Below are 14123 nucleotides of genomic sequence, written 5' to 3' on the forward strand. Positions count from 1 at the left end.
TTACTGCCTTTTTAAAGGTTTGTACGAACCTCTCAGCCAATCCATTTGTGGCTGGATGATACGGGGCGGATGTGTAATGCCTTACCCCATTCCTTTTCATAATTTCCCGAAACTCTTCGGACACAAACTGTGGTCCGTTATCAGAGCAAATCTGCTCTGGCAAGCCGTTCCTGGCAAATATGGTCCATAGGACTGCAATCGTTTTCTCTGTGGTGGTGGAGGACATTTTGATCACCTCAGGCCATTTCGAGTGCGCATCTACGGCTATTAAAAACATTGAGTCCATGAATGTACCAACAAAATCAATATGCACCCGTTGCCATGGAGAGGAGGGCCACTCCCATGGGTGTAGAGGGGCATGTGGTGGTGCATTTTGGACCTTCTGGCATCCTGAGCAGCTCTTTGTCAGGTCCTCGATTTGCTGATCGATCCCTGGCCACCACACATAAGCCTTAGCAAGGCTTTTCATTTTCACCCCTCCCAGATGGCCTTCGTGAAGCTCATTGAGCACTCTCTCCCTTAACTTGGGTGGAATTACCACTCGGGATCCACACATCAAGGTCCCCTGGCATACTGACAGCTGTTCTCTTCTGGATGAGAATGCTGGCAACAGTGAGTCGCCATGTGTTGGCCATCCCTTCACCGTCAAGTCATATACCCGAGACAGTGTCGGGTCATTTCGGGTCTCCTTCTCTATATCCGCGTTAGTTACTGGCAAGCATTCAATTATAGTCGAATAAAATATTTCGACAGGGTCCACTGCTGGTGCTTCCTCCGCCGTAGGCAGGGGCAGGCGTGATAGCCCATCAGCGTTTCCATGATGTTTCGTGCCCTTATACAACTATTTCATATTGGTTCGCCCCTAGAAAAAGCGACCATCTTTGTAGCCGTTGCGCAGTCATCACCGGAACGCCATTCTTTGGATTAAAGATGGAGACAAGTGGTTGGTGGTCAGTCAGCAAGGTGAACTTCTGCCCGTGCAGATAGTGGTTGAACTTTTTCACTCCCCACACTAGGCTGAGGGCCTCCCTGTCAATCTGGGCATAGTTACACTCGGCTGAGGTTAGTGACCGAGACGCAAAGGCTACTGGCCTCTCCGAGCCGTCAGGGAATTTGTGCGACAGCACCGCTCCAATACCATAGGGTGATGCATCACACGCCAACCGAATTGGTAGTGCTGGGTTGAAATGAGCCAACACCTCTTTTGATGTGATCAATTCTTTGCAATTCTGGAAAGCTCGTTTACATTCGTCATTCCACTTACATGGTACCCCTGTTTGCTGTAGGGTGTCAGTGGGTGTAGTACTGTAGACAAATTCGGCAAGAACTTATGGTAGTAGTTCACCAGCCCGAGGAACGACCTCAGTTGTGACACATTTTCCGGTGCTGGAGCCTTGACTACTGCCTCAATCTTTTCAGGGGACTTATGTAACCCCTCTTCATCAATAACGTGGCCACAATACGAGATCTGCTTCTGGAAAAACTCGCATTTGTGGCGATTAGCTCGGAGCCCATATTCCTTCAATCTAGTGAGCACCTGCTCCAGGTTGGCGAGGTGATCACTGTCATTTTCGCCCGTGACCAGGATGTCATCCAAATAACACTGGGTCCCTGGAACCCCTTGCAGGACTTGATCCATTTCCCTTTTCCAAATAGCCGGAGCTGATGCTACCCCGAACACCAGCCGGTTGTATTGGTAGAGACCTTTATGAGTGTTGATCGTGAGGTACTGTTTTGAGGCTTCTTCTACCTCCATTTGCAGGTACGCCTGGGCCAGATCAATCTTAATGAAGCATTTTCCTCCAGATAGCGAGGCGAAAATATCTTCAATCCGCGGAAGCGGATATTGTACCGTGTGAAGTATTGGGTTCACTGTCACCTTAAAGTCCCCACAGATGCGAACCTTCTTTGGTTCCCCAGGCGTATTACTCAGCGACCTCTTCATTACAGGAACAATGGGTGTAGCCCACTCGCTCCAGTCCACTTTGGACAGTACTCCAGAATGTTCCAAACCTTCCAGCTCTGCTTCGACGGCTGGGCGAATCGCATAAGGCACCGGTCTGGCCTTAAAAAACTTTGGGCTTGCATTTTCCTCTATTTTGATCATCGCTGTTATGCCTTTTAGTGTTCCGAGTCCCTCCTGGAACACTTCTTGTGCGTCAGTTAGCATTTTTGACAGTCGTCCAGGTGTGACGTCGTCATCCTTTTTGGCATCTACAGTCAGTGCTTGTATGGAATGCCAATCTAGCTGTATCTTCCGGATCCATTCACGTCCTAGTAGTGGTGGTCCTCCATCTGGCAATACATATAGGCCCATTTTTGGTGTTTCCTTGCCGTTATATATAACGTTCACCCTTATTTTTCCTTTGGGGTAGACTTTTTGCCCCATGTACGTCTTCAAGACAATCTCTGTATCTCTCAAGGGTATATGTGAGAATAGCCGCTTGTAGTCCCTTCGGTTTATGACTGTTAGGGCTGATCCTGTGTCCAATTCCATTTTCACTTGGACTCCGGCTATCTTGAGCGTGACCCAGATAGTTTGGTGATCCTCCATTTTGATTACATTATGTAGTTTCAGACAACCCAGCTCCTTGCTTCCGGAGTCTGTATCACTTTCCTGTTCGTCTGAACTACTCTCCGTCACCTTATGGACCTTTTTGTACTTCTCCTGTGGAGATTTCTTGCTGCTGGTTTCCTTTCCCGACCTGCAGATTCTTGCTATGTGTCCTACTTTTCCACACTGTCTGCACACTTTGTCCTTGAACCAACAATCCTTATGGTCGTGTGTTGTTCTGCCGCAGCGATAACACTTCACTGCTCCATATGACATTTCATTTGTGCCATATTCTTGCGGTCTCCGTTGTACCTCTGCAGCGCCCCGTGCGGTTGCTTCGTGTGATACTGCCATGCTGAAAGCCTTGTCCAGCGTAAGATCCTTTTCTGACAGAAGCTGTTTCTGGGATCCTTCACTTTGAAGCCCACACACAAACTTGTCCCTTAAAGTATCTGCTAGTCCCGTTCCAAACTGGCAGTGTTTTGATAGCTTGCGCAGTTCCGTTAAATACTCAGCATTACTTTCGTCTTTATGCTGGTTCCTTTTGTGAAACTTAAATCTTTCTGCTATCAGCAGCGGTGTGGGGTTTAAGTGGTCCTGTAGGATTGTCACGATGCTTTCAAAATCCTTTTCCACTGGCTTCTCTGGGGTTACTGGGTTTCGCAGTAAGCCATACGTTTTTGCACCCATGGAATTCAACAATACCAGTGCTTTCCTGGCATCTGGCACTTCATTCGCCTTGCAGTACACTTCTATGTGTTCTACATATGTCGCCCAATCTTCGACTTCATTGTCGAACGCTGTGACACTGCCACTCTTCGGCATTCCTTGGTTTGGTTAGACTGGCTAAAAATGGCGTCTCCGGCGCTCTCCCTTCTTCTCCGCTGTGGCTCAAAATGGCGTCTTCCCGCGCTCTCCCTTCTTCTCCGCTGCGGCTCAAATGGCGTCTCCCGCGCTTTCCTTTCTTCCCCCGCGGACGCTGCTCAGCCCTTGAACACCGGCCGCGCTCTGCGCGTTTTCCTGCGCGCCTCTCTCATTGACACCACTTGGTCCTGAACCCCGGCTGCGCCCTGTGCGCTTTACCCTCTCTCTCTGCTCCCGTCGACGCTGCTCGGCCTTTTCCTGTGCCGTCGGTCGGCTCTAGCCGCCGCTGTGCGGGAAGGGTCTGCGCCGTACCTGCTGCCAGCCTGCCTCGCTGGAGTCTCCGCCAGATGGTCGACGCCCGTGCCTCTGGAATCGGCCTTCCTCTGCAGAGTTGCAGGTAGGTTCGAATCGCCTCGTCGCCAATGTTAAATCCGTGAATCTTGATGTATGGTGTCCTTCAAGAAATAGACAGAGACTGCAGAGGAACAATCAACAGGTGTTTACTGGATGAGGGTTACTCTAAAACTAACAGTACAGATCCCTACTCAGGGTTTATATACAGGTGTGGTCACTGCCGGTACTACAGTATACAGGAGCTGTAAAAAGCAGTTCTCCCCTTAAAGGTACATACACTACACACTGAGCCCGCGCAAGCAGAGGAACTTCAGCCTTCTGACCATCGCCTTGCTGCTGGTGAGCTTTTACAACGGGGACACTTCCTGTGCGCGCTTATTATGGGGGCTGCATTGGAGGCGAACATGCTGCTACAGCATCACCTGGAAAGGGCACTGAGACGCAGGGAGAGGGGGCCGGCCATGGCCAGACGGAGGAGGGCCAAGAGACGTCGCCACACCAGACCTTACGCTGCCAGGGTTTTCCGACAGCACTTTTCCTACATGAACATGTCGGAGGAGCCGTGTCTCAGAAGGCTGCGCTTTAGAAAGGAGGTCGTGAGTGAGCTGTGCCACCTGCTTCAGACAGGTCTGCAGCCTCAGATAAGGTGCAGGACATCTCTGTCGGTGGCTGTGAAGATGACTGTTGCCCTGAACTTCTACGCGACCAGCTCTTTCCAGGCCGCATCTGGGGACATAGCCAGCATCTCACAGTTCGCGGTGCATTGCTGCATCCGTCAAGTGACTGATGCCCTGTTTAGAAGGAGGTGGCAGTACATCTCCTTCCCAATGACCCCGGACAAGCAGCGGGAGCGCGCAGAGGGCTTCGCAGCAATAGCGGATTTCCCCATGGTGCAGGGTGCCATTGACTGCACGCACGTGGCTTTGCGGGCACCTGTTTTCAATCCGGAGGAGTTCCGCAACCGCAAGAGGTTCCATTCCTTGAATGTACAGCTGGTCTGTGACCACTGGCAGCTGATCCTCGCAGTCAATGCGCAGTTTCTAGGCAGCAGCCACGACGCCTTCATCCTGCACCAGACTTCTGTTGCTGACCTTTTCGAGGCCCCGGCTCACCCAGAAGGCTGGCTTCTCGGGGACAAGGGCTATCCTCTGTGCCCGTGGCTGATGACCCCACTCCGGATGCCCAGAAGCCCTGATGAGGAACACTTCAATGCGAGCCATCTGGCGACGAGGAACATTGTGGAACACACAATCGGCGTCCTGAAGCAGCGGTTCCGCTGTCTCAACCATTCCGGGGGAGCACTGCAGTACTCGCCCGAGCGAGTCTCGCACTTTGTCGTTGTTTGCTGCATGCTCCATAACCTCGCCATCCTACGTTCCCAGCCAATGCCAGCAGACATTGACGCACCAGCAGAGGAGGAGGAGGAGGAGCAGGAGGAGGAGGAGGAGGAGGAGGAGGACCAAGATGGGAGGGAGGGACTTTCTGGAAGGGCCGTGCGTCAGAGGCTCATCAGAAGTCGCTTCTAGGCCCCTCTGACGGAATGCTTGTGGCCATTCCAGGAGCAGGATTGGAGCCGCCCTCATACCCCCAAGCCAGTGAGGGGCAAAAATCATGTAAAAACCAGACTTTGCCTTTGCAAATGAATAAAGTGTTTTAATACAAAAAAATTGCTTTATTTCAACATGAAAAAGGAATAACAACAGAAAGCTTCAATAACACAGACACATTATTGTCTCTCCCTCCCGTGAGACTCCAAAACATGAGGTTCTCTCATGGCATCCTCTATGGCCTTGATTCGACCTCAACAGAGGCTTCATCACCCCCCTTTACTCTTTGCCCCCGGATGGGGATCTCGGTCTCTTGCGGCTCTGGCCCCTTCCCTCCCTGCAGCTCCTCCTTAATGTGACCCCAGTGGCTGCAGCAAGGCTGGGGGAGGCCTGCTGACTGTCCCTGAGCGTAGATGCCCCTGAGGTGCGGCCTGGACAACCTCTGTGCCTAGAGGGCCCAGCTGCTGACTGCTCCACCTGTGCATGGGTGGAAGCAGTCTGCCCTGCAGGTGGTGGCAGCTGCAGTGGGGAAGTGCCAATGGTGGCAGCAGGAATGCTGTCCTCTTGAGAGAGGACAGCACCTCCCTGCTCCAGCAACACACTGGCACTCCCACGGGGCAGCGCTTCAGCATCCGGAGCAACCTGCTGGAGCACAGATTGCTGGCCTGCTGTGGTGCTCTGAGGGCCCCGGGTAATCCTGTCTGAGCCATCGAGGGTGGCAGCAGTCACTGGTTGCCTGGCCTCACTCTGCGAATGCAGGACACCAGCGAGTGATTGCGTGGCAGCACTCAGCGCTTGTGTTGCAGGTGCCAGTGCTTCGGCGAAGCCCTGGACAGACCTTTCCAATCCTGACCCGAAGTCAACCACACCCCGGGCCTGTGCTGCGCCGATGTCTTGGACACTCCGTGCCAGTGTCCCAATGGTTTCGGACAACCTTCCCACTGCAGCCATGAGCTCAGTGTGCCTCCCGCCAGCCTGGGTGCTCATTTCTCTGAGGGCACGCACCTCCTCTGCGCTCTGTGCAGCAGCACTGGCGGCCTGACTCGCCCTCCGGGGAGACGGCACCCGAGCTTCCCTCACCCCCCTGCATTGCTGCAGCCCGTTGGTGCCTGGAGCTGCCTCCTCCTGAGAGCTGGTCCCCCCGCCCCCCTCGAGGGAAGTTGTGCCCCCAGTCTGGCGTTGGGCTGGCTCGCCTGAGGGTGGTTGGGATGGTCCAGCATCCTCCTGGTCGTCGCCTCCAGAATCACTCAGAGTGGCAGCTTGAGGGCCTGCAGCCTCAGCTGGCAATTCACCATCTGAAAGCAGGGAGTTACAGGAGTGGCTTTAGCGTGAGGACAGGGTGGCAGCGAGGGAGACATAAGTGCTGCAATGTACTGTAGTGGCTCGGCAGTGGGGAATCATGCTGGTGGGGGGAACAATTGGTAGGAGAGAGATCAAAAAGGTGAGAGCCTTACCATCGCTGTCCACTCTGGGGTCGGCAGCTCCAGAGGCGACTGGTCCAGTCAGCCGGTGTCCCACTATCCTCTGCACTCTCAGCTCCAACTCGCTCAGGTTCTGTAGGTGAGGCGGGCCAGTTGCTCTCAGCGGTTCCTCGCCAGCTTCGCCTGCAGGAGAAAGAACGGGAAGCATTATGCAATGAGCTGACATGACATGCCCCCCATGATAGATTAGCCCTTTCATTATGCATTGAGCTGAATGTGCATGTGTGTTTCCTGGAAGGGCCATGGGTGCTGGCTGACAGATGGCCTTTGGGGGTTCGGGCACCCTCCAGCCATTAAGTCAGGTGCAGATGGAGGGATGAGGATGATCGTGGAAAAGGCACTCACCCTGACGACCCGAGTGAGGTCGTTGAACTTTTTCCGGCACTGTACGGCGCTCCTGGGCACGATGCTTCTGCAGGTCACTCTGGTGGCCACATCCCTCCATGCTCGCCGGTAATCAGCATGTTGAGCCCTCCTCCCATCCTCAGGGCAGAGAATATCACGCCTGCGCTCCACAGCGCCAACCAAAACTTCAAGGGCCTCCTCGGTGAAGCGCTCTGCACTCTGTCTCGCCCTCTCCATGTTTTGACAGGATGGAGCGCCTCAGGTAAGTTAGCGCCGAATTTAAGGCGTGCCAGGAAGTGCTGGGTCTGGTGATCCTACTCGACCCACCCCCTTTAAGAGCTGGCCGGCGCCAGTGTGTCTTGGGGTCAGTGATTATTGACAGCACCTGCGCTGCGCCCCGCCGCCGCTAAATTGGGTTGCGCCACCGGGTTAGCGCCTTAAGAGCCTCGTGCAGCGCCTGATTTAGCGCCGCAATCATCCTCAGGGGCGCAACGACCCAATATCGTGCCAGGTGGCATTAAATCGCGACTGGCACTAGGCTTTGCGCTTCATCAGAACTAGCGCCCCAAATGGGGCTATACCCAATTTCTCCCCCTATGTGTTTGCCTGGTGTGTAGATCAGTTCAAAGTCATATCTTTGCAGCTTCATCATGAGTCATTGAATCCTTGGAGACATCTCATTCAGGTTCTTTTTTATGATGGCAACCAGTGGGCAGTAGTCTGTCTCAACTGTGAAGTTGGGAAGTCCGTATATGTAGCCATGGAACTTTTCTAGTCCAACTACCAAGCCTAGACATTCCTTTTCAATCTGGGCGTATCGACACTCAGAATCAGTCATAGACCTGGAGGCATAGGCAACAGGCTTCCAATCTTCACCCTCTGCTTGTAGCAAGACCGTGCCTAGGCCATCTTTTGATGCATCTGTTGACACTTTGATTCTCTTTGTTGGGTCAAAGAAGGTGAGTACAGGTGTGGTTGTCAGCACTGTTTTGAGGTTCATCCACTCTTGTACATGTCTTTCTGTCCATGCGAACTCATTTGTTTTATGTAGCAGGTCTCGCAGACAGGCTGTCTTGGCTAAGTTAGGAATGAACTTTCCAATGATGTTTATCATCCCCATGATGCGTAGCACTCCTTTTTTGTCAGTGGGTCGGGGCATGTTGAGTATGGCGTTTACTTTTTCCATATCTGGCTCTATTCCTTTACCAGATAGACTATCTCCTAGGAAAGTGACTTCCTGGACGCCAAACTGACACTTGGCTTTGTTGAGCTTCAGTCCATTCCGGCATATGCTCTGTAGCACTTTAGTCAGTCTCTCATTGTGTTCTTTCAGTGTGGAGCCCCAGATGATGATGTCATCAACATAGACCCGAACTCCTTCCAGACCTTCCATTATGTGTTCCATCGCTCTATGAAAGATTTCAGATGCAGATATTATCCCGAAAGGCATTCTGAGGAAACAATACCTGCCAAATGGTGTGATAAAGGTACAGTATTTGGTGCTCTCTTCATCCAGTTTTAGTTGCCAAAATCCTTGTGAGGCATCGAGATTTGTGAAGTATCTGGCACCTGACATTTCACTGGTGATTTCTTCTCGCTTGGGAATCTGGTAGTGTTCACGTTTTATGTTTGCATTTAAGTCCTTTGGATCCATGCATACTCTTAGATCATTGTTCTTTTTCTTTACACATACCATGGAGTTAACCCAGTCTGTTGGCTCTTTGACTTTCCTGATGACTCCTAGTGTGGTCATTCTGTCCAGTTCTTTCTTGAGCCGGTCACGCAGGGGTGCTGGAACTCTCCGTGGAGCATGTACCACTGGCTGAGCATCTTCCTTTAGCTGGATCTTGTAAGTGAATGGTAGAACTCCAAATCCTTTGAACACATCCTGGAAATTACTCACTACAGAATCCACTGAGTCATCTGGTCTGCTTATGGCACAGTTTATACGGTTGACTCTCTTGACCAGTTCTAAGTCCTCACAAGCTTTGTCACCTATCAGTGAATCAAGTCTTTCAGCCACAACAGAAAACATGAGATGATGCACTTTGTCTTTGACTGTCACTTTAAGTCTGCATACACCTAAGCTATCTATTTTCTGTCCATTATAGTTCTTCAGTAGTACTGACTTTTTCTGTATTTTGGGCTTTTCTTTCATATTTTTAATGGCACTCATACTGATTAAGTTTGCTTTTGCCCCAGTGTCTAGTTTCAATGTAACTAATGCTCCATTTACCTGCAGTGACATCATCCATTTGTCCTCTTTTACTGCATTAACTTTATGTTCAGCATTGTCCATTTCTGAGGGCTGCACATTTTCTGTATCCTTTTCTATATTGTCACATGACACCATTCCTACAAAAAATTTCTCACTTAAATCAGTGTCCTCAATCACATTGACTTGTTGCCCTTTCTTTGTCTTTACTTTTGAAAAGCATTGTTTGGCAAAGTGATTCTTTCCATTACATTTTGGGCACATTTTTCCAAATGCTGGACATTGTCTTGACTGGTGCTGGTAACCACAGTGTTTACAATTAGAAATTCCATCCTCCGATTGCTTTGCATTTCTGTTCTGCCCACGTTTCTTCCCCTTGTAGGACACAGCACCGACAGCAGCACTATCACTTACTACAATCACACCACTGAAAGTCTTCGCGTGCTTCTGAGCTAGCTCACTGGCATGGCATATTTTCACAATGTTAGTTTGGTTTCTCTCAACAAATGTTCCCTGACTTTTTTATCATGAATACCAAACACAATCTGGTCACGAATCATGGATGATTTCAGTTCAGAGAAATTACATGTCTGTGCTTTCAGTTTCAGATCGGTCACAAAGCTATCAAAAGTCTCATTTTGCTGCTATGTCTGTGAATGGAACAAGTACCTCTCATAGGTCTCGTTCTTTTTGGGAGAACAATGTGTATCAAACTTCTTTAGCACATCGTCCATTTTTTCTCTGTCCTCCTCTTGATCAAATACAAATGTATTAAATACCTTTATCGCCTGTGGGCCTGCAACCGTGAGCAGTAACGCTATTTTCCTTGCGTCTGGCATCGTACCGAACCTGATGGCGGCAATGTAGAGTTCGAATTGTTGTTTGAAAGTCCGCCAATTGCAGTCGATATTGCCCATGAGTTTCAAACCCTCCGGTGGCTTCAAATTCTCCATGTCGCGTTTCGCAATATTCAGCAGATATTACCACTCCCGGTACCATGTTATGTTCATAAATAAATAGACATTTTCATTATGAACAGCTAGCTTGTGCTAGACATTTATTCAGCCATGTGGACTAGTATGCAGTATTCATAAATAAATAGACATTTTCATTATGAACAGCTAGCTTGTGCTAGACATTTATTCAGCCATGTGGACTGGTATACAGCATCCATCTTGACTACTGCCTTGTGGGTCGCCCACTCTTAAACATACAGCTCCACCTAGTGTACCATTCTAGAATGACATGTTACTGATCATTACAGGTTTGTGGGAGTGTGTGGGTCTGTGGGAGTGTGTGGGAGTGTGTGGGTCTGTGGGAGTGTGTGGGTCTGTGGGTGTGTGTGGGTCTGTGGGAGTATGTGGGAGTGTCTGGGTCTTTGGGAGCGTGTGGGTCTGTGGGAGCATGTGGGTCTGTGGGAGTGTGTGGGGGGGTGTGGGTCTGTGGGTGTCTGTGAGTCTTTGGTAGTGTTTGGTTCTGTGGGAGTGTGTGGGTCTTTGGGAGTGTGTGGGTCTGTGGGAATGTGTGGGTCTTTGGGAGTGTACAGGTCTGTGGGAATGTGTGGGTCTTTGGGAGTGTACAGGTCTGTGGGAGTGTGTGGTTCCGTGGGAATGTGTGGATCTTTGGGAATGTGTGGATCTTTGGGAATATGTGGGTCTGTGGGAGTGTGTGTGGGTCTGTGGGAGTGTTTGGGCATGCGTGGGAGTGCGTGGGTCTGTGGGAGTGTGTGGGCGTGTGTGGGAGTGTGTGGGTCTGGGAGTGTGTGGGCATGTGTGGGAGTATGTGGGCCTGTGGGAGTGTGTGGGAGTGTGTGGGTCTGTGGGATTGTGTGGGCATGTGGGAGTGTGTTGGTCTGTGTGTGTGTGGGTGTGTCTGGGTCTTTGTGAGTGTTTGGTTCTGTGGGAATGTGTGGATCTTTGGGAGTGTACAGGTCTGTGGGAGTGTGTGGTTCCGTGGGAATGTGTGGACCTTTGGGAATGTGTGGATCTTTGGGAATGTGTGGGTCTGTGAGAGTGTGGATCTGTGGGAATGTGTGGGAGTGTGAGGGCCTGTGGGAGTGTGTGGGTCTGTGGGAGTGTGTGGGTCTGTGGGAGTGCATGGGAGTGTGCGGGTCTGTGGGAGTGTGTGGTTCTGTGGGCGTGAGGGGGTCTGTGGGAGTGTGTAGGAGTGTGTGGGTCTATGGGAGTGTGTGGGAGTGTGGGAGTGTGTGGGCCTGTGGGAGTGCATGGGAGTGTGCGGGTCTGTGGGAGTGTGTGGTTCTGTGGGTGTGAGGGGGTCTGTGGGAGTGTGTAGGAGTGTGTGGGTCTATGGGAGTGTGTGGGAGTGTGTGAGTCTTTGGGAGTGTGTGGTTCTGTGGAAGTGTGCGGGAGTGTGCGGGTCTTTGGGAGTTTGTGGGAGTGTTTGGCTCTGTGGGAGTGTCGGAGTGTGTGGGAGTGTGTGGGTCCGTGGGAGTGTGCAGGTCTGTGGGAATGTGTGGTTCTGTGCGAGTGTGTGGGAGTGTGTGGGAATCTGTGGGAGTGTGTGGGACTGTGGGGATGTGTGGGTCTTGGGAATGTGCGGGAGTCTGTGGAAGTGTGCGCGAGTCTGTGGGAGTGTGTGGTTCTGTGGGAGTGTGTGGGTCTGTGGGAATGTGTGGGTCTGTGGGAATATGTGGGTCTGTGGGAGTGTATGGGAGTGTGTGCATCTGTGGGAGTTTCTGGGTCTGTGGGAGTGTGCGGGTCTGTGGGAGTGTGTTGGAGTGTGCTGGTCTGCGGGGGTTTGTGCGTCTGTGGGAGAATGTGGGTCTCTGGGAGTGTGTGGTTCTGTGAATGTGTGTGGGTCTGTGGGAGTGTGTGGGAGTGCGTGGGTTTGTGGGAGAGTGTGGGTGTCTGAGTCTGTGGGTGTGTGTGGGTCTCTGTGGGAATCTGTGAATCTGTGGGAGTGTGTGTGGGTCTGTGGGACTGTGCGTCTGTGGGAGTATGTGGGAGAGTGTGGGTCTTTGTAAGTGTGTGGGACTGTGTAGAAATCTGCAGGTCTGTGGGAGTGTGTGGGAGTGTGCGGGTCTGTGGGAGTGTGCGGGTCTGTGGGAGTGTGCGGGTTTGTGGGAGTGTGTGGGTCTGTGGGTGTCTGTGGGTCTTTGGGAGTGTTTGGTTCTGTGGGAGTATGCGGTTCTGTGTGAGCGTGCGGGTCTGTGGGAGTGTGCGGGTCTGTGGGAGTGTGCGGGTCTGTGGGAGTGTGTTGGAGTGTGCTGGTCTGTGGGGGGGTGTGTGTCTGTGGGACAATGTGGGTCTCTGGGAGTGTGTGGTCCTGCGGGTGTGTGTGGGTCTGTGGAAGTGTGTGGGAGTGCGTGGGTCTGTGGGAGTGTGGGAGTGCGTGGGTCTGTGGGAGTGTGTGGTTCTGTGGGAGAGTGTGGGTGTCTGAGTCTGTGGGTGTGTGTGGGTCTCTGTGGGAAGCTGTGAGTCTGTGGGAGTGTACGGGTCTGTGGGAGTGTGTGGGTCTGTGGGAGTGTGTGGGTCTGTGGGAGTGTGTGGGTCTGTGGGAGTGTGTGGGAGTGTGCGGGTCTGTGGGAGTGTGCGGGTCTGTGGGAGTGTGTGGGTCTGTGGGAGTGTGTTGGCCTGTAGGAGTGTGTGGGTCTGTGGGTGTGTGTGGGAGTGTGCGGGTCTGTGGGAGTGTGCGGGTCTGTGGAGTGTGGGGGTCTGTGGGAGTGTGTGGGCCTGTGGGAGTGTGTGGGAGTGTGCGGGTCTGTGGGAGTGTGCGGGTCTGTGGGAGTGTGTGGGTCTGTGGGAGTGTGTGGGTCTGTGGGAGTGTGTGGGAGTGTGCGGGTCTGTGGGAGTGTGTGGGAGTGTGCGGGTCTGTGGGAGTGTGCGGGTCTGTGGGAGTGTGTGGGTCTGTGGGAGTGTGTGGGTCTGTGGGAGTGTGTGGGTCTGTGGGAGTGTGTGGGAGTGTGCGGGTCTGTGGGAGTGTGCGGGTCTGTGGAGTGTGCGGGTCTGTGAGAGTGTGTGGGCCTGTTGGAGTGTGTGGGAGTGTGCGGGTCTGTGGGAGTGTGCGGGTCTGTGGGAGTGTGTGGGTCTGTGGGAGTGTGTGGGTCTGTGGGAGTGTGTGGGAGTGTGCGGGTCTGTGGAGTGTGCGGGTCTGTGGGAGTGTGTGGGTCTGTGGGAGTGTGTGAGTCTGTGGGAGTGTGTGGGTCTGTGGGAGTGTGTGGGTCTGTGGGAGTGTGTGGGTCTGTGGGAGTGTGTGGGAGTGTGCGGGTCTGTGGGAGTGTGCGGGTCTGTGGAGTGTGCGGGTCTGTGAGATATTTACATAAATGGATTGGCAAAACTACTTGAACAATCTACAGCACCCGGCCTCACCCTATATGAATCCAAGGTTAAATTCCTCCTCTATGCAGACGACCTGGTTCTGCTGTCACCTACTAAAGAGGGGCTACAGCAAAACCTGGACCTGCTGGAGTCGTACTGCCAGACTTGGGCCCTGACAATAAATCCCCAAAAAACCAAAGTCCTTGTGTTCCAGCAAAGATCCAAACATCAGGGACCCAAAATAAATTTCACAGTAGGAACAACCAAAATTGAACAAACCACTAACTACACATACTTGGGCTTAAAAATCAGTTCTACGGGAAACTTCAAACTGGCTGTGAATGAACTGAAAGAGAAAGCAAGAAGGGCTTTCTATGCCATCAAAAAATCAATCCAAATAGAAATCCCAATTAGCATTTGGCTCAAAATTTTCAAATCAGTAATTGAACCAATTGCACTCTATGGCAGTGAAGTATGGGGACCGCT

Source organism: Somniosus microcephalus, chromosome 12, assembly GCF_052327205.1.
Source record: "Somniosus microcephalus isolate GS21.2 chromosome 12, FLI_Smic_1.0, whole genome shotgun sequence".
Lineage (NCBI taxonomy): Eukaryota > Metazoa > Chordata > Chondrichthyes > Squaliformes > Somniosidae > Somniosus > Somniosus microcephalus.